Genomic DNA, 23317 nt, shown 5'->3' with positions numbered 1-23317 from the left:
CACCCGTGGTCAATGGAAGAACCCTGTGGAGGGGGTCTCGTCTGGTCTGGTCTGCTCTGGTCTCGTCTGCTCTGGTCTCGTCTGCTCTGGTCTCATCTGTGGTCAATGGAAGAACCCTGTGGAGGGGGTCTCGTTTGGTCTGGTCTGGTCTGCTCTGGTCTGGTCTGCTCTGGTCTCATCTGTGGTCAATGGAAGAACCCTGTGGAGGGGGTCTCGTTTGGTCTGGTCTCGTCTGCTCTGGTCTCATCTGCTCTGGTCTCGTCTGCTATGGTCTCGTCTGCCCTGGTGTTGGCTGTACATTTCCCAGCCTCTGCCCAGGGTCAAGGTAAGGGCTACACTGTGACTGGATGATTAACCCAAATGCTTCCGTTGGTCGTCTCCTCTGTCAGTTCCTCGTTTGATGTGCAGATTTGGTCCCATTTCATTCCGTCTCTAACTGTACGTGGACGTGACATTCCCCCCCCCACACCATGTCTTTGTTTTACATTCAAATAATACAATTTGTTTTGTGTTTTGTGTTTGTCATGCTTTTTTTTGTGTAAAGAATATTATTTGGGTGTAATCATATACATTTTTTTTACATGGAGCATAAACCCCAGCCTTATAATGAGATATAAAGGCCCAGTCACAGAAGCACATCTGATTGCTATCATGCTTAGCTGGGCTGCCGACTTGATGTCCTCAAGATGATTGTTTAATCAGTCATCTATCATGCAACAACCTTCACCCGTGGTCAATGGAAGAACCCTGTGGAGGGGGTCTGGTCTGGTCTGGTCTGGTCTCACCCGTGGTCAATGGAAGAACCCTGTGGAGGGGGTCTGGTCTGGTCTGGTCTGCTCTGGTCTGGTCTCGTCTGCTCTGGTCTGGTCTGCTCTGGTCTCACCCGTGGTCAATGGAAGAACCCTGTGGAGGGGGTCTGGTCTGGTCTGGTCTGCTCTGGTCTGGTCTGCTCTGGTCTGGTCTGCTCTGGTCTCGTCTGTGGTCAATGGAAGAACCCTGTGGAGGGGGTCTGGTCTGGTCTGGTCTGCTCTGGTCTGGTCTGCTCTGGTCTGGTCTGCTCTGGTCTCATCTGTGGTCAATGGAAGAACCCTGTGGAGGGGGTCTCGTCTGGTCTGGTCTGCTCTGGTCTGGTCTGCTCTGGTCTCGTCTGCTCTGGTCTCACCCGTGGTCAATGGAAGAACCCTGTGGAGGGGTCTGGTCTGGTCTGGTCTGGTCTGCTCTGGTCTGGTCTGCTCTGGTCTCGTCTGCTCTGGTCTCATCTGTGGTCAATGGAAGAACCCTGTGGAGGGGGTCTCGTCTGGTCTGGTCTGGTCTGCTCTGGTCTGGTCTGCTCTGGTCTCGTCTGCTCTGGTCTCATCTGTGGTCAATGGAAGAACCCTGTGGAGGGGGTCTCGTTTGGTCTGGTCTGGTCTGCTCTGGTCTGGTCTGCTCTGGTCTCATCTGTGGTCAATGGAAGAACCCTGTGGAGGGGGTCTCGTTTGGTCTGGTCTCGTCTGCTCTGGTCTCATCTGCTCTGGTCTCGTCTGCTATGGTCTCGTCTGCTCTGGTCTCGTCTGCTCTGGTCTCACCCGTGGTCAATGGAAGAACCCTGTGGAGGGGGTCTCGTTTGGTCTGGTCTCGTCTGCTCTGGTCTCGTCTGGTCTGGTCTGCTCTGGTCTGGTCTGGTCTGCTCTGGTCTCGTCTGCTCTGGTCTCGTCTGCTCTGGTCTCGTCTGCTCTGGTCTCATCTGCTCTGGTCTCATCTGCTCTGGTCTCGTCTGCTCTGGTCTCGTCTGCTCTGGTCTCGTCTGCTCTGGTCTCGTCTGCTCTGCTCTGGTCTCGTCTGCTCTGGTCTCGTCTGCTCTGGTCTGGTTTGGTCTGGTCTGCTCTGGTCTGCTCTGGTCTGGTCTGCTCTGGTCTCGTCTGCTCTGGTCTCGTCTGCTCTGGTCTCATTTGGTCTGGTCTCGTCTGCTCTGGTCTCGTCTGCTCTGGTCTCGTTTGGTCTGGTCTGGTCTGCTCTGGTCTCGTCTGCTCTGGTCTGCTCTGGTCTGGTCTGCTCTGGTCTCGTCTGCTCTGGTCTCGTTTGGTCTGGTCTCGTCTGCTCTGGTCTCGTCTGCTCTGGTCTGGTTTGGTCTGGTTTGGTCTGCTCTGGTCTCGTCTGCTCTGGTCTGGTTTGGTCTGGTCTCATCTGCTCTGGTCTCGTCTGCTCTGATCTCGTCTGCTCTGGTCTCGTCTGCTCTGGTCTCGTCTGCTCTGGTCTCGTCTGCTCTGGTCTGGTTTGGTCTGGTCTCGTCTGCTCTGGTCTCGTCTGCTCTGGTCTCGTCTGCTCTGGTCTCGTCTGCTCTGGTCTTGGAGACAAACTGGGTTTAAATTCTATTTGCAATTATTTCAAATACTTGTTTTATCTGCGCTTGATTGAGCCTGCCTGGTTTAATTGGGCAATAGAATAATCTCAAAATGGCAAACCCTCAAACCCATCTGGCACTCTAGGCAGACTCAGTTAACCCCCCCAAATAGTTGAAAGATGTTAAATAGTATGTGAACCCAGGTCTGCTGTGAGCGGATTGGAAAGGGAGAACATTCAGGATCCTGTCTGAGGGGGGGGATCATATGAAAACGTCCTCCAGGGACACATCAACATTTAATTGGCCTGTCTGTGTGCTGCTTGGACGCAGCTCAGCTCAGCATTCCATCCAGGCCTTGGAGTGAAAAGATCCCAAATGACACCCTATTCCCGATGTAGTGCACTACTTTTAACCAGGACCCATAGGGCTCATAGGGCTCTGGTCAAAAGTAGTGCACCACATAGGGAATAGGGTTCCATAGGAGCTCTGGTTAAAAGTAGTGCACTATATAGGGAATAGGGTTCCATAGGGCTCTGGTCTAAAGTAGTGCACTATATAGGGAATAGGGTTCCATAGGGCTCTGGTCTAAAGTAGTGCACTATATAGGGAATAGAGTTCCATAGGGCTCTGGTCTAAAGTAGTGCACTATATAGGGAATAGAGTTCCATAGGGCTCTGGTCTAAAGTAGTTGCACAATGTGGGAATAGGTGTCATGGTAGAGTAAAGCATCTGGTGTGTGGGAGTGGAGGCTCTGTGGACTGGTGTGGGCTTCAGGCCTGGTTTCATCTGGTGTGGGGTAGAATGTGTGGATGGTGTGGGCGGCCTGGGTTCTGCATCTGGTGTGGGAGTGGGGCTCTGGACTGGTGTGGGCTGACCTGAAGTGCATCTAGGTGTAGGTGGAGGCTCTGTAGACTGGTGTGGAGCTGACCTGGGTTCATCTGGTGTGAAGAGTGGGGCTCCTTGGATGGTGTGCAGGCTGACCTGGGTTCATCTGGTGTGGGAGTGGAGGCTCTGTGGACTGGTGTGGAGCTGCCTGGGTTTCATCTGGTGTGGGAGTGGAGGCTCTGTGGACTGGTGTGGAGCAGACCTGGGTTCGATTAGTATTTGTTTTCTTTTTCAAATACTTGGAAAGTTTCAGATAAGCTTGCCTGGCGCAGTGGAACCCAGTAGGATGGTCCCCCGCTCCAAGGTGTCATCCCTGTCCTCATCTGGCAGTCAGGCAGGCTCAATCAAGCCAGCTCTTCTCAAGCTACTATACCCCAGACCCAGGTCTGGTGTGAGAGAATTTCTGGCTCCTGTCTGTGGAAGGTGTATATATAATATATCTGATCTGCACATCTCCTAGCTACTGACTCCTGTCTGTGGAGGGTAATATATATAATGTATATCTGGTCTGCGTCTCTCCCCACGGCTACTGACTCCTGTCTGTGGAGGTGTATATATAATGTATATCTGGTCTGCGTCTCTCCCCACGGCTACTGACTCCTGTCTGTGGAGGTGTATATATAATGTATATCTGGTCTGCACGTCTCTCCCCCGGCTCTCTCCTCTAGATCAACAGGCCACTTACCATTTCCTGTATATATAATACACTGGGAGTTCCATTTGTTTTAAAAAAGAAGTGATTTTAGGTTATTTGAACTCCCAGTCACCACTGTCTTCCGTCTCCTATTGTAGTGGACACTGACACAACTAGCTGCTACAACCTGTAACAGAGAACCTCTTTATCTGTCTCTGGGCCCCACAGTGTGTTGTCTGGTCAGGCTCTGGGGTCAGTGACATGCTGTTTCATATGACAGAGTCCTTCGCTAATGATTCCCTATTGATTCCATGTCTGTCTGTATGGGTCAGCTCTGTGCTGTGGCATCAGCATGTCTGTCTGTATGGGTCAGCTCCGTGCTGTACTCCAAATGGCATCAGATTAGCTTTTAGTTTCCTAATTAGGAAAAAACAAGGTGTTTCATTTGAGCGTGTTAAAATCTAGATTGGTGAATTTGTATGTGTAGGGAGAGATTCTGATGAGAGTGTCAGAAAAACAGTTCAATAAAACCCAAACAGATGGTTGTGTTTTCATTTACCTGCAACAGTTGAGTACACTCTTACAACGAGAGGTTTCAAAAGGGTTCTTCTGCTGTCCCCATAGGAGAACCCTTTTGGGTTCCAGGTAGAACCCTTTTGGTTTTTTGAGACAAGATAGTAGCTACTAAACAATTGGACACCATGAAATGGGGGAGAAAAGGGAAGGGAAAAAAGGGTTCTTCGGTTGTCCCCATAGAGAACCCTTTTGGTTCCAGGTAAACCTTTTGAGGTTCCATGCAGAACCCTTTTTTTCTCCTTCCCCTTTTCTCCCCCATTTCATGGTGTCCAATTGTTAGTAGCTACTATCTTGTCTCATCGCTACAACTCCCGTACGGGCTCGGGAGAGACGAAGGTTGAAAGTCATGCGTCCTCCGATACACAACCCAACCAAGCCGCATGCTTCTTAACACAGTGCGCATCCAACCCGGAAGCCAGCCGCACCAATGTGTCGGAGGAAACACCATGCACCTGGCGACCTGGTTAGCGTGCACTGCGCCCGGCCCGCCACAGGAGTCGCTGGTGCGCGATGAGACAAGGATTTCCCTACTGGCCAAACCCTCCCTAACCCGGACGACGTTAGGCCAATTGTGCGTCGCCCCACGGACCTCCCGGTCACGGCTGGCTGCGACAGAGCCTGGGCTCGAACCCAGAGTCTCTGGTGGCACAGCTGACGCTGCGATGCCCTAGACCACTGCGCCACCCGGGAGGCGAAGAACCCTTTTAAGGTTCTAGATAGCACCTTTTTTTCTAGGAGTGTAGAGTGTAGAGTGGTCATAATGGCCTGTGTTGTTAATGCGACTGTGTTCGTGTTCATTTTAAATCCATGTCTGGGGTTTCATTTAGGCCTGGATGAGTAGAACGAGGAACATATTGACATTCTATGTAAACCTGATTCACATTATCCAAAGAACTCTTGGTCAATATCTCTTCTCTAATCCCCACGTTTATGGTATTTAACATGACAGTACTCTTAACCAACTTCGACTGAACGGCACCGAATGTATACTGCAGCCTCATTCTCCACATGGTGTGATGGAGGACTAGCAGAACAGAGTCTTAATATTTAAATACCCTCAGCAGGGATTACCATGCTGGTAACAGATACATGTTCAAAAAAGATGAAGCTAAGGCCTTAGTCAGGTAGGTGAGCAGCGTGCCGAGAGAGGGAAGACAGACAGACATACAGACAGGTAAAGGGCTCAGAGGATTCCGGGGTAAGTGCTATCTGCCACAACAGAAGACTCCTCACATGGAGGAGAGGGATGAGAGGAGAGGAGAGAGGGATGAGAGGAGAGAGGGATGAGAGGAGAGGGATGAGATGAGAGGGATGAGAGGAGAGAGTGATGAGAGGGATGAGAGGAGAGAGGGATGAGAGAGATGAGAGGAGAGAGTGATGAGAGGGATGAGAGGAGAGAGGGATGAGAGGAGAGAGGGATGAGAGGAGAGATAAAACCACTTGAAAGGGCTGCTTGTTTTTGTACGGTTGTCTGTTCTAATGTATATTGTAATGTAACTGTCATGGAGTCACTTTGTGTTTAATCATTGAGAAGTAATGACATGCTGATAGTCAAGGGTGAATAATGACATGCTGATAGCCAAGGGTGAATAATTACATGCTGATAGTCAAGGGTGAATAATGACATGCTGATAGTCAAGGGTGAATAATGACATGCTGATAGTCAAGGGTGAATAATGACATGCTGATAGTCAAGGGTGAATAATGACATGCTGATAGCCAAGGGTGAATAATGACATGCTGATAGCCAAGGGTGAATAATGACATGCTGATAGCCAAGGGTGAATAATGACATGCTGATAGTCAAGGGTGAATAATGACATGCTGATAGTCAAGGAGATAATAATGACATGCTGATAGTCAAGGGTGAATAATGACATGCTGATAGCCAAGGGTGCAGTAATGACATGCTGGTAGCCAAGGGTGAATAATGACATGCTGATAGCCAAGGGTGAATAATGACATGCTGATAGTCAAGGGTGAATAATGACATGCTGATAGCCAAGGGTGGAGTAATGACATGCTGATAGCCAAGGGGATAATAATGGCATGCTGATAGCCAAGGGTGGAGTAATGACATGCTGATAGCCAAGGGTGGAGTAATGACATGCTGATAGCCAAGGGGATAATAATGACATGCTGATAGCCAAGGGGATAATAATGACATGCTGATAGCCAAGGGTGAATAATGACATGCTGATAGCTTCGGCAATAACATGCTGATAGCCAAGTGTGGAGTAATGACATGCTGATAGCCAAGGGGAGAATAATAGGCATGCTGATAGCTATATGGAGTAATGACATGCTGACAGCTAAGGGTGGAGTAACATGCTGATAGCCAAGGATAATAATGACATGCTGATAGCCGCGATACAATGACATGCTGATAGCCAAGGGTGAATAACATGCTGATAGCCAAGGGTGAATAATGACATGCTGATAGCCATGATAATAATGACATGCTGATAAATCAAGGGTGAATAATGACATGCTGATAGCCAAGGGTGAATAATGACATGCTGATAGCCAAGGGTGAATAATGACATGCTGATAGCCAAGGGTGAATAATGACATGCTGATAGCCAAGGGTGAATAATGACTTGCTGATAGCCAAGGAGATAATAATGACATGCTGATAGCCAAGGGTGAATAATGACATGCTGATAGCCAAGGGTGAATAATGACATGCTGATAGCCAAGGAGATAACAATGACATGCTGATAGCCAAGGGGATAATAATGACATGCTGATAGCCAAGAATAATGACATGCTGATAGCTAAGGGTGAATAATGACATGCTGATAGCCAAGGAGATAATAATGACATGCTGATAGCCAAGGGGATAATAATGACATGCTGATAACCAAGGGTGGAGTAATGACATGCTGATAGCCAAGGGGATAATAATGACATGCTGATAGCCAAGGGTGAATAATGACATGCTGATAGCCAAGGGTGAATAATGACATGCTGATAGCCAAGGGTGAATAATGACATGCTGATAGCCAAGGGTGAATAATGACATGCTGATAGCCAAGGGTGAATAATGACATGCTGATAGCCAAGGGATAATAATGACCTGCTGATAGCTAAGGGTGAATAATGACATGCTGATAGCCAAGGTGAATAATGACATGCTGATAGCTAAGGGTGAATAATAACATGCTATGGGTGAATAATAGCCAAGGGTGAATAATGACATGCTGATAGCTAAGGGTGAATAATGACATGCTGATAGCCAAGGGTGAATAATGACATGCTGATATAAATGACATGCTGATAGCCAAGGGTGAATAATGACATGCTGATAGCCAAGGGTGAATAATAACATGCTGATAGCCAAAGGGTGAATAATGACATGCTGATAGCCAAGGGTGAATAATGACATGCTGATAGCCAAGGGTGAATAATAACATGCTGATAGCCAAGGGAGATAATAATGACCTGATAGCCAAGGAGATAATAATGACCTGCTGATAGCCAGGGTGAATAATGACATGCTGATAGCCAAGGGTGAATAATGACATGCTGATAGCCAAGGGTGAATAATGAAATGCTGATAGCCATGGGTGAATAATGAAATGCATCACATCATGAAGGAATCCCACAGCTACTGTGTTCATCAGGAATCCTCGACTCACAATAGTGTTCCATTGTTCCTCTCGAATCCGCCACACCTCGTCCTCACACAGAGCAAATGGACGTATGTGTTCCTATACATTATTCAGATCTCATGTACAGCTGAGTCAGGCTGACAGATGCTCCCATACTCTCGAGGAGGGAGGGGGTGATCTACCAGAGGGTTGCTGGCATCAATATCTCAGGTGCCACATACTGCCGATGTTCCCTTGACAGGAACATAACCCTGCTTCAGTCTCTCCGACGTTACGTGTGTATACAGCGGGTTGACAAAGCAGAAGACTAATGTCTATCTGGACTAATAAACATCCTGTCCTCTGTCAACTCAATTCATGTGCAGTGAGTCAGACAGTACAAATGGAAAGTACTTAAAGATGGCAATTTGTGAATTTGTAGCTACTTCTGGCAAGGCAGTTGGTGTTAAATACCTCACATTATATTCACATCTAGTATCCAGCCATTATTTAATTGTCTTTTCTGTTTCCCAGGTGGTTTTAAATACCTCCCATTATATTCACATCTAGTATCCAGCCATTATTTAATTGTCTTTTCTGTTTCCCAGGTGGTATTAAATACCTCACATTATATTCACATCTAGTATCCAGTCATTATTTAATTGTCTTTTCTGTTTCCCAGGTGGTATTAAATACCTCACATTATATTCACATCTAGTATCCAGTCATTATTTAATTGTCTTTTCTGTTTCCCAGGTGGTATTAAATACCTCACGTTATATTCACATCTAGTATCCAGCCATTATTTAATTGTATTTTCTGTTTCCCAGGTGGTTTTAAATACCTCACATTATATTCAGGTTTATAGGAGATATTTACTCAACACAGAAACAACCCCAGATGAGTTCCTATCAGGTTTATAGGAGATATACTGAACACAGAAACAACCCCCAGATGAGTTCCTATCAGGTTTATAGGAGATATTTACTGAACACAGAAACAACCCCAGATGAGTTCCTATCAGGTTTATAGGAAATATTTACTGAACACAGAAACAACCCCCAGATGAGTTCCTATCAGGTTTATAGGAGATATTTACTGAACACAGAAACAACCCCCAGATGAGTTCCTATCAGGTTTATAGGAGATATTTACTGAACACAGAAACAACCCCCAGATGAGTTCCTATCAGGTTTATAGGAGATATTTACTGAACACAGAAACAACCCCCAGATGAGTTCCTATCAGGTTTATAGGAGATATTTACTGAACACAGAAACAACCCCCAGATGAGTTTCTATCAGGTTTATAGGAGATATTTACTGAACACAGAAACAACCCCCAGATGAGTTCCTATCAGGTTTATAGGAGATATTTACTGAACACAGAAACAACCCCCAGATGAGTTCCTATCAGGTTAATGATGATATATATCTATTTCTCTACCCTAAAAGTTTCCCTTTATCCTTCATCATTGATTTAAAGTTTATGCCAGATTGTATATAACTTTACATGCCCATATTCTTCCTAATAAACAGCTTCAAGTCCCTATATTGTAGATACTGTAGTATATTCATAGATTTATAGGCATGTACATTGGTACCCATTCTTCTACTTGCAAGGAGGAACAAACACCACTCTGTTTGTTGGCCTGGGCATTGAACCTTGTCTTCTCAACTTCTCATTGTCTTCTCAACTTCTCATTGTCTTCTCAACTTCTCATTGTCTTCTCAACTGCTCCTTGTCTTCTCAACTTCTCATTGTCTTCTCAACTTCTCATTGTCTTCTCATCTTCTCATTGTATTCTCATCTTCTCAACTTCTCATTGTCTTCTCATTGTCTTCTCATTGTCTTCTCAACTTCTCATTGTCTTCTCATTGTCTTCTCATTGTCTTCTCATTGTCTTCTCATTGTCTTCTCATTGTCTTCTCAATTCTCATCTTCTCAACTTCTCATTGTCTTCTCATTGTCTTCTCATTGTCTTCTCAACTTCTCATTGTCTTCTCAACTCAAAAGGTGGCAATGTAGTAGTGTGGTTCTGGTGACTAATTTGTAGTCCAACTAACATAGACTGTAGACCAAGTAAATGGTGAAAGTGCTATGCAACAACCTTATAAATAGTTTTGCGTCAATCTCAGATCGTAGTATTTCACCATACTACTGGAACGCCGTCTGTCCATAGCTGGGAAAAAGAGTACCACTTTACATTTGGTTGTTCTTATTGGCTACAAGAAACACCATGCTGTTACATGGTACTAAAAAGTAAGAGCAGCTTCATGTAAAGAAACAAAGTCACATTCTCTTCCTCATAGCAGCCTGCGTATAGAAACAGCAGATAGCATCAATATCCAGCTATAGCCTAGCTGCGATTAACGTAATCCTAAGAGAATGTCTTCCACTGACTGTTCTTTCCTCAGCAGGTGAATATCAGCAGGTGAATATCTAAGAGAAGCTATAGCCTAGGTGCTGTAGCCTAGCTTAACGTAATCCTAAGAGAATGTCTTCCACTGACTGTTCTTTTCTTATCGGGACAGCAGGTGAATATCTAGCTATAGCCTAGCTGCGCTAACGTAATCCTAAGAGAATGTCTTCCACTGACTGTTCTTTCTATCGGGACAGCAGGTGAATATCTAGCTATAGCTCAGCTGCGCTAACGTAATCCCTAAGAGAATGTCTTCCACTGACTGTTCTTTCTCGGGACAGCAGGTGAATATCCAGCTATAGCCTACAGCTGCTAACGTAATCCTAAAGAATGTCTTCCACCACTGAGCCTCCAGCTATAGCCTAGCTGCGCTAACGTAATCCTAAGAGAATGTCTTCCACTGACTGTTCTTTCCTCGGGACAGCAGGTGAATATCCAGCAGCCTAGGTGAATCCTAAGAGAATGTCTTCCACTGACTGTTCTTTCCATCGGGACAGCAGGTGAATATCCAGCTATAGCCTAGCGCTAACGTAATCCTAAGAGAATGTCTTCCACTGACTGTTCTTTCTATCGGGACAGCAGGTGAATATCCAGCTATAGCCTAGCTGCGCTAACGTAATCCTAAGAGAATGTCTTCCACTGACTGTTCTTTCTATCGGGACAGCAGGTGAATATCCCAGCTAGCCTAGCTGCATTAACGTAATCCTAAGAGAATGTCTGAATCCATCTGACTGTCTTCACTGACTGTTCTTTCCCTGATTGATTTCCATAAACTGAGAGATCAAAATTTATGACTATCTTTAAAAAATGGTGTGACTTAAGACAATATGACTGACATTTGATTTTTGTTTATAATGATTTTACATGAAAACATTTTCAGTTGGGATTTCAGGCTATAACAAACATTTACAGTTAAAATATGTTATTCTACAACTCTACAACATGTCTCTTATTCTACAACAATTTGTTTTCCATGCACAACAATATGTTATTCTACAACAATATGAATCCAATATGTTATTCTACAACAATATGTTATTCTACAACAATATATTATTCTACAACAATATGTTATTGGACAACAATATTTATTCTACAACAATATGGAAACAATATGTTATTCTACAACAATATGTTATTCTACAACAATATGTTATTCTTACAACAATATGTTATTCTACAACAATATGTTATTCTACAACAATATATTTATTCTACAACAACAATATTTATTCTTACAACAATATGTTAAAAAAAGTTTATTAACAATATGTTATTCTACAACAATATGTTATTCTACAACAATATGGCACAACAATATGTTAAATATGTTATTCTACAACAATATGTTATTCTTACAATAATATGTTATCCATACTAGTTAAAAAATGGTGTCTCAACAATAGTTAACAACAATATGTTACTGACAATATGTTATTTAAGAACCAATATGTTATTCTACAACAATATGTACAACTATAACGGTTATGTTATCCAATATGTTATGGGACAACAATATGTTATTTCTACAACAATATGTTATTGGACAACAATATGTTATTCTACAACAATATGTTATCCTACAACAATATGTTATTCTACAACAATATGTTATTCTACAACAATATGTTATTCTACAACAATATGTTATTCTACAACAATATGTTATTCTACAACAATATGTTATTCAACAATAACAATATGTTATTCTACAACAATATGTGTGTTATTCAATATGTTATTCCAATATGTTATTCTCTACAACAATATGTTATTCCCACAACAACAATATGTTATTCTACAACAATATACTGATGTTATTCTACAACAATATGTTATTCTACAACAATATGTTATCCAATATGTTATTCAATACAACAATATGATATATGTTATATGTTCTACAACAATATGTTATTCTACAACAATATGTTATCCAATATGTTATTCTACAACAATATGTTACAATATGTTATTTACAACAATATGTTATTCTACAACAATATGTTATTCTACAACAATATGTTATTCTACAACAATATGTTATTCTACAACAATATGTTATTCTACAACAATATGTTATTCTACAACAATATGTTATTCAATATGTTATTCAATATGTTATTCTTACAACAATATGTTATTCTACAAATATGTTATCCAATATGTTATTCTACAACAATATGTTATCCAATATGTTATTCTACAACAATATGTTATTCTACAACAATATATTCTACAACAATATGTTATTCTACAACAATATGTTATTCTACAACAATATGTTATTCTACAACAATATGTTGTTCTGCAACAATATGTTATTATCAACAATATGTTATTCTACAACAATATGTTATCAATATGTTATTCTACAACTCTACAATAATATGTTATTCTATAATAATATGTTATCCAATATGTTATCTACAACAATATGTTATTCTACAACAATATGTTATTCTACAACAATATGTTTATTCTCCAATATGTTATTCTACAACAATATGTTATCCAATATGTTATTCTACAACAATATGTTATCCAATATGTTATTCTACAAACAATATGTTATCAACAATATGATATTCTACAACAACAATATGTTATTCTACAATGTAATATGTTATTCAATATGTTATTCTACAACAATATGTTATTCTACAACAATATGTTATTCAATATGTTATTCTACAACAATATGTTATTCTACAACAATATGTTATTCTACAACAATATGTTATTCAATATGTTATTCTACAACAATATGTTATCTACAACAATATGTTATTCCAATATGTTATTCTACAACAATATGTTATTCTACAACAATATGTTATTCTACAACAATATGTTATTCAATATGTTATTCTACAACAATATGTTATTCAATATGTTATTCTACAACAATATGTTATCCAATATGTTATTCTACAACAATATGTTATTCTACAACAATATGTTATTCTACAACAATATGTTATTCAATATGTTATCCTACAACAATATGTTATTCTACAACAATATGTTATTCTACAACAATATGTTATTCTACAACAATATGTTATCCTACAACAATATGTTATCCAATATGTTATTCTACAACAATATGTTATTCTACAACAATATGTTATTCTACAACAATATGTTATTCTACAACAATATGTTATTCTACAACAATATGTTATTCTACAACAATATGTTATTCTACAACAATATGTTATTCTACAACAATATGTTATTCTACAACAATATGTTATTCTACAACAATATGTTATTCAATATGTTATTCTACAACAATATGTTATTCTACAACAATATGTTATTCAATATATTCTACAACAATATGTTATTCTACAACAATATGTTATTCTACAACAATATGTTATTCAATATGTTATCCAATATGTTATTCTACAACAATATGTTATCCAATACAACTATAATGTTATTCTACAACAATATGTTATTCTACAACAATATGTTATTACAACAATATGTTATTCTACAACAATATGTTATTCTACAACAATATGTTATTCTACAACAATATGTTATTCTACAACAATATGTTATTCTACAACAATATGTTATTCTACAACAATATGTTATCCAATATGTTATTCTACAACATTCTACAACAATATGATATGTTATTCTACAACAATATGTTATTCTACAACAATATGTTATTCAATATGTTAATCTACAACAATATGATATCCAATATGTTATTCCAATATGTTATTCTACAACAATATGTTATTCTACAACAATATGTTATTACAACAATATGTTATTCTACAACAATATGTTATTCTACAACAATATGTTATCTCAATATGTTATTCTACAACAATATGTTATTCTACAACAATATGTTATTACAACAATAACTACAACAATATGTTATTCTACAACAATATGTTATTCTACAACAATATGTTATTCTACAACAATATGTTATCCAATATGTTATTCTACAACAATATGTTAATCTACAACAATATGTTATTCTACATGATATCTCTACAACAATATGTTATTCTACAACAATATGTTATTCAATATATGTTATTCTACAACAATATGTTATTCTACAACAATATGTTATTACAACAATATGTTAACAATATGTTATTCTACAACAATATGTTATTCTACAACAATATGTTATTACAACAATATGTTATTCTACAACAATATGTTATACAACAATATGTTATTCTCAACAATATGTTATTCTACAACAATATGTTATTCAATATGTTATTCTACAACAATATGTTATTCTACAACAATATGTTATTCTACAACAATATGTTATTCAATATGTTATTCTACAATAAATATGATATTATACAGTTATTCAATATGTTATTCTACAACAATATGTTATTCTACAACAATATGTTATTTCTACAACAATATGTTATTACAACAATATGTTATTCTACAACAATATGTTATACAACAATATGTTATTCAATATGATATCCAATATGTTATTCTACAACAATATGTTATCCAATATGTTATTCTACAACAATATGTTATCAATATGTTATTCTACAACAATATGTTATACAACAATATGTTATCTACAACAATATGTTATTACAACAATATGTTATTCTACAACAATATGTTATTCAATATGTTATCAACAATATGTTATTCTACAACAATATGTTATTCTAACAATATATTCAATATGTTATTCTACAACAATATGTTATTCTACAACAATATGTTATTCTACAACAATATGTTATCCAATATGTTATTCTACAACAATATGTTATTCTACAACAATATGTTATTCTACAACAATATGTTATTCAATATGTTATTCTACAACAATATGTTATTCTACAACAATATGTTATTCAATATGTTATTCTACAACAATATGTTATTCTACAACAATATGTTATTCTACAACAATATGTTATTCTACAACAATATGTTATTCAATATGTTATTCTACAACAATATGTTATTCTACAACAATATGTTATCCAATATGTTATTCTACAACAATATGTTATTCTACAACAATATGTTATTCTACAACAATATGTTATCCAATATGTTATTCTACAACAATATGTTATTCTACAACAATATGTTATTCAATATGTTATTCTACAACAATATGTTATTCAATATGTTATTCTACAACAATATGTTATTCTACAACAATATGTTATTCTACAACAATATGTTATTCTACAACAATATGTTATTCTACAACAATATGTTATTCTACAACAATATGTTCAATATGTTATTCTACAACAATATGTTATTCTACAACAATATGTTATTTACAACAATATGTTATTACAACAATATGTTATTCTACAACAATATGTTATTCTACAACAATATGTTATTCTACAACAATATGTTATTCTACAACAATATGTTATTCAACAATATGTTATTCTACAACAATATGTTATTCTACAACAATATGTTATTCTACAACAATATGTTATTCTACAACAATATGTTATTCAATATGTTATTCTACAACAATATGTTATTCTACAACAATATGTTATCCAATATGTTATTCTACAACAATATGTTATCCAATATGTTATCCAATATGTTATTCTACAACAATATGTTATCCAATATGTTATCCAATATGTTATTCTACAACAATATGTTATTCAATATGTTATTCTACAACAATATGTTATTCTACAACAATATGTTATTCTACAACAATATGCTATTCAATATGTTATCTACAAACAATATGTTATTCAATATGTTATTCTACAACAATATGTTTTATTCTACAACAATATGTTATTCTACAACAATATGTTATTCCAAACATAAGTTATCCAATATGTTATTCTACAACAATATGTTATTCTACAACAATATGTTATTTACAACAATATGTTATTCTACAACAATATGTTATTCTACAACAATATGTTATTCTACAACAATATGTTATTCTACAACAATATGTTATTCTACAACAATATGTTATTCTACAACAATATGTTATCCAATATGTTATCCAATATGTTATTCTACAACAATATGTTATTCTACAACAATATGTTATTCTACAACAATATGTTATTCTACAACAATATGTTATTCTACAACAATATGTTATTCTACAACAATATGTTATTCTACAACAATATGTTATTCCTACAACAATATGTTATTCTACAACAATATGTTATTCTACAACAATATGTTATTCTACAACAATATGTTATCTACAACAATATGTTATTCTACAACAATATGTTATTCTACAACAATATGTTATTCTACAACAATATGTTATTCTACAACAATATGTTATTCTACAACAATATGTTATTACAACAATATGTCCAATATGTTATTCTACAAATAATATGTTATTACAACAATATGTTATTCTACAACAATATGTTATTCTACAACAATATGTTATTCTACAACAATATGTTATTCTACAACAATATGTTATTCTACAAACAATATGTTATTCTACAACAATATGTTATTCTACAACAATATGTTATTCTACAATAACAATATGTTATTCTACAACAATATGTTATTCTACAACAATATGTTATTCTACAACAATATGTTATTCTACAACAATATGTTATTCTCAATATGTTATTCTACAACAATATGTTATTCTACAACAATATGTTATTACAACAATATGTTATTCTACAACAATATGTTATTTCAATATGTTATCGCCAAACAATATGTTATTCTACAAACAATATGTTATTCAATATGTTAATCTACAACAATAATAATATGTTATTCTACAACAATATGTTATTCTACAACAATATGTTATTCAATATGTTATTCAACAATATGTTATTCAATATGTTATTCTACAACAATATGTTATTCTACAACAATATGTTATTCTACAACAATATGTTATCCAATATGTTATTTCAATATGTTATTCTACAACAATATGTTATTCTACAACAATATGTTATACAACAATATGTTATTCTACAACAATATGTTATTCTACAACAATATGTTATTCTACAACAATATGTTATTCAATATGTTATTCTACAACAATATGTTATTCAATATGTTATTCTACAACAATATGTTATCAACAATATGTTATTCTACAACAATATGTTATTCTACAACAATATGTTATTCTATTAACAATTCTACAACAATATGTTATTCTACAACAATATGTTATCCAATATGTTATTCTACAACAATATGTTATTCTACAACAATATGTTATCAATATGTTATTCTACAAATAATATGTTATTCTACAACAATATGTTATTCTACAACAATATGTTATCAATATGTTATTCTACAACAATATGTTATTCTACAACAATATGTTATCTACAACAATATGTTATTCTACAACAATATGTTATTCTACAACAATATGTTATTCTACAACAATATGTTATTCTACAACAATATGTTATCCTACAACAATATGTTATTCTACAACAATATGTTAATCTACAACAATATGTTATTCTACAACAATATGTTATTCTACAACAATATGTTATTCTACAACAATATGTTAATCTACAACAATATGTTATCTACAACAATATGTTATTCTACAACAATATGTTATCAATATGTTATTCACAACAATATGTTATTCAATATATGTTATTCTACAACAATATGTTATTCAATATGTTATTCTACAACAATATGTTATTCAATATGTTATTCTACAACAATATGTTATTCTACAACAATATGTTATTCAATATGTTATTCTACAACAATATGTTATTCTACAACAATATGTTATTCAATATGTTATTCTACAACAATATGTTATTCTACAACAATATGTTATTCTACAACAATATGTTATTCTACAACAATATGTTATTCTACAACAATATGTTATCCAATATGTTATTCTACAACAATATGTTATCCAATATGTTATTCTACAACAATATGTTATTCTACAACAATATGTTATTCTACAACAATATGTTATTCTACAACAATATGTTATCCAATATGTTATTCTACAACAATATGTTATTCTACAACAATATGTTATTCTACAACAATATGTTATCCAATATGTTATTCTACAACAATATGTTATTCTACAACAATATGTTATCCAATATGTTATTCTACAACAATATGTTATTCTACAACAATATGTTATTCTACAACAATATGTTATCCAATATGTTATTCTACAACAATATGTTATTCTACAACAATATGTTATTCTACAACAATATGTTATTCTACAACAATATGTTATCCAATATGTTATTCTACAACAATATGTTATCCAATATGTTATTCTACAACAATATGTTATTCTACAACAATATGTTATTCTACAACAATATGTTATTCAATATGTTATTCTACAACAATATGTTATTCTACAACAATATGTTATTCAATATGTTATTCTACAACAATATGTTATCCAATATGTTATTCTACAACAATATGTTTCTATGTTACAATATGTTATTCTACAACAATATGTTATTCTACAACAATATGTTATTCTACAACAATATGTTATTCTACAACAATATGTTATCCAATATGTTATTCTCAATATGTTATCCAATATGTTATTCTACAACAATATGTTATCCAATATGTTATTCTACAACAATATGTTATTCAATATGTTATTCTACAACAATATGTTATTCTACAACAATATGTTATTCTACAACAATATGTTATTCTACAACAATATGTTATTCTACAACAATATGTTATTCTACAACAATATGTTATTCTACAACAATATGTTATTCTACAACAATATGTTATTCTACAACAATATGTTATTCTACAACAATATGTTATTCTACAACAATATGTTATTCAATATGTTATTCTACAACAATATGTTATTCAATATGTTATTCTACAACAATATGTTATTCTACAACAATATGTTATTCAATATGTTATTCTACAACAATATGTTATTCTCAATATGTTATTCTACAACAATATGTTATCCAATATGTTATTCTACAACAATATGTTATCCAATATGTTATTCTACAACAATATGTTATTCAATATGTTATTCTACAACAATATGTTAATCTACAACAATATGTTATTCTACAACAATATGTTATTCAATATGTTATTCTACAACAATATGTTATTCAATATGTTATTCTACAACAATATGTTATTCAATATGTTATTCTACAACAATATGTTATTCAATATGTTATTCTACAACAATATGTTATCCAATATGTTATTCTACAACAATATGTTATTCAATATGTTATTCTACAACAATATGTTATTCTACAACAATATGTTATTCTACAACAATATGTTATTCAATATGTTTATTCTACAACAATATGTTTATTCAATATGTTCTACAACAATATGTTATTCTACAACAATATGTTCTACAACAATATGTTATTCTACAACAATATGTTATTCTACAACAATATGTTATATATGTTATTCAATATGTTATTCTACAACAATATGTTATTCTACAACAATATGTCAACAATATTCTACAACAATATGTTATTCCAACAATATGTTATTCAATACAACAATATGTTATCCAATATGTTATTCTACAACAATATGTTATCAATATGTTATTCTACAACAATATGTTAATCTACAAACAATATGTTATTCTACAACAATATGCTATTCTACAACAATATGTTATTCTACAACAATATGTTATTCTACAACAATATGTTATTCTACAACAATATGTTATTCTACAACAATATGTTATTCAATATGTTATTCTACAACAATATGTTATTCTACAACAATATGTTATTCTACAACAATATGTTATTCTACAACAATATGTTACAACAATATGTTATTCTACAACAATATGTTATTCTACAACAATATGTTATTCTACAACAATATGTTATCCAATATGTTATTCTACAACAATATGTTATCCAATATGTTATTCTACAACAATATGTTATCCAATATGTTATTCTACAACAATATGTTATTCTACAACAATATGTTATTCTACAACAATATGTTATTCTACAACAATATGTTATTCTACAACAATATGTTATTCTACAACAATATGTTAATCTACAACAATATGTTATTCTACAACAATATGTTATTGGACAACAATATGTTATTCTACAACAATATGTTATTGGACAGCAATATGTTATAAATATGTTATTCTACAACAATTGTTGTTCTACAACAATTTCAGTTCCAGTTCCCAGAAGATTACGTTTAAATGTTATTCGAGCAACAATATGTTATTCCAACAATATGTTATTCTACAACAATATGTTATTCTACCAATATGAGTTTACAACAATACCATATGAAATCCAATATGTTATTGGTTTATGCCTTTAGTTGATGTACGCATTCTACTGTATATAGTGGCAGAATATAGAAGCTTATATATTGTTGTTCTGTTTCAGTCTTCCAGTTCTGTATCAGAAGATCCACGTTGGGCTGAATCAAGTGCTGGGTAGTCTTGTTCCAGCAAATTACATGTATCCTGGAAAGAGCCATGCTGTATGGGCTGGAAAGTCGTTCCGGAAAGATAGAGTCTGAGTTTTATACCAGAGTGAACCAGGTAAGATTTCTAATCATCTGTTTATGCCTTTAGTTGATGTACGCATTCTACTGTATATAGTTCAGAATAGTAGAAGCTCTATATCAGTCTGGTTCCATGCTGTATCAGTCTGGTCCAATGCTGTATGGGCTGTATCAGTCTGGTTCCATGCTGTATGGGCTGAATCAGTCTGGTTCCATGCTGTATCAGTCTTGTTCCATGCTGTATGGGCTGTATCAGTCTGGTTCCATGCTGTATCAGTCTGGTTCCATGCATGCTGTATCAGGTTCCATGCTGTATCAGTCTGGTCCCATGCTGTATGGGCTGTATCAGTCTGGTTCCATGCTGTATCAGTCTGGTTCCATGCTGTATGGGCTGTATCAGTCTGGTTCCATGCTGTATGGGCTGTATCAGTCTGGTTCCATGCTGTATCAGTCTGGTTCCATGCTGTATGGGCTGAATCAGTCTGGTCCCATGCTGTATGGGCTGTATCAGTCTGGTTCCATGCTGTATGGGCTGTATCAGTCTGGTTCCATGCTGTATGGGCTGATATCAGTCTGGTTCCATACTGTATGGGCTGTATCAGTCTGGTTCCATGCTGTATGGTCTCTATCAGTCTGGTTCCATGCTGTATGGTTCTATCAGTCTGGCATGCTGTATGGTCTCTATCAGTCTGGTTCCATGCTGTATGGGCTGATATCAGTCTGGTTCCATGCTGTATGGGCTGTATCAGTCTGGTTCCATGCTGTATGGGCTGTATCAGTCTGGTTCCATGCTGTATGGGCTGTATCAGCTCTGGTTCCATGCTGTATGGGCTGTATCAGTCTGGTTCCCTGTATCAGTCTGGTTCCATGCTGTATGGGCTGTATCAGTCTGGTTCCATGCTGTATGGGCTGTATCAGTCTGGTCCCATGCTGTATGGGCTGTATCAGTCTGGTTCCATGCTGTATGGGCTCTATCAGTCTGGTCCATGCTGTATGCTGTAGTCTGGGCTGTATCAGTCTGGTTCCATGCTGTATCAGTCTGGTTCCATGCTGTATGGGCTGTTATGATGTATGGGCTGTATCAGTCTGGTTCCATGCTGTATGGGCTGTATCAGTCTGGTTCCATGCTGTATCAGTCTGGTTCCATGCTGTATGGGCTGTATCAGTCTGGTTCCATGCTGTATGGGCTGTATCAGTCTGGTTCCATGCTGTATGGGCTGTATCAGTCTGGTTCCATGCTGCATCAGTCTGGTTCCATGCTGTATCAGTCTGGTTCCATGCTGTATCAGTCTGGTTCCATGCTGTATGGGCCGTATCAGTCTGGTTCCATCAGTCGTCTGATTCCATGCTGTATGGGCTGTATCAGTCTGGTTCCATGAATTATCCATCTGGTTCCATGCTGTATGGGCTATAGACAAGTCTTCTATTGCTCTGCTGCTCGGTCTTCTATTCCTTACCAACAATGATCAAATCAGATCAAATATTCTGTCAAGTGTTCGAACTAAAAGGTGTCGACCTTGCGGTGAAATGCTGAATTACAGGCCCTTAACCAACAATGCAGTTCAAGAAATAGAGTTTAGAAAATATTTACCAAATTAACTCAAGTAAAAAAAATAAGTAACACAATAAAATAACAGTAGTGAGGCTGTATACAGGTGGTACCGGTACCGAGTCAATGTGGAGGCTATATACAGGTGGTACCGGTACCGAGTCAATGTGGAGGCTATATACAGGGGGTACCGGTACCGAGTCAATGGAGGCTGTATACAGGGGGTACTGGTACCAAGTCAATGTGGAGGCTAGATACAGGTGGTACCGGTACAGAGCTTGAATGTGGCGGTCAATGTGGAGAGCTATATACAGGGGTACCGGCACAGTCAATGTGGGAGCTATATACAGGGGTACCGGTACAGGGAGTCAATGTGGAGGCTATACATACAGGGTACATGTACTGAGTCAATGTGGAGGCTGTATACAGTGTGGGTACTTGGTATAAGTCAATGTGGAGGCTAGATACAGGGGGTACATGTACTGAGTCAATGTGGAGGCTATATACAGGGGGTACCGGTACAGAGTCAATGTGGAGGCTATATACAGGGGGTGCCGGTACAGAGTCAATGTGGAGGCTATATACAGGGGGTACCGGTAGAGAGTCAATGTGGAGGCTATATACAGGGGGTAGCGGTACAGAGTCAATGTGGAGGCTATATACAGGGGGTGCCGGTACAGAGTCAATGTGGAGGCTATATACAGGGTACCGGTAG

The 23317-nt window shown here is 36.3% G+C and overlaps 1 long non-coding RNA gene across 1 annotated transcript in view; it reads left to right on the top strand.

The window, feature by feature from the left end:
• Positions 1-20743, top strand: part of LOC135570674 (uncharacterized) — a 241397-nt gene extending 220654 nt beyond the window's left edge. Inside the window, exon 3 of the long non-coding RNA XR_010463565.1 lies at positions 20713-20743. This is a non-coding gene — a long non-coding RNA (uncharacterized LOC135570674). The remainder of the gene's footprint in view (positions 1-20712) is intronic.
• The last annotated feature ends 2574 nt before the right edge of the window (positions 20744-23317 follow it).

Source organism: Oncorhynchus nerka, unplaced genomic scaffold, assembly GCF_034236695.1.
Source record: "Oncorhynchus nerka isolate Pitt River unplaced genomic scaffold, Oner_Uvic_2.0 unplaced_scaffold_948, whole genome shotgun sequence".
In the NCBI taxonomy this organism is placed as follows: Eukaryota; Metazoa; Chordata; class Actinopteri; order Salmoniformes; family Salmonidae; genus Oncorhynchus; species Oncorhynchus nerka.
This window is presented reverse-complemented; position numbering and strand designations above follow the sequence as displayed.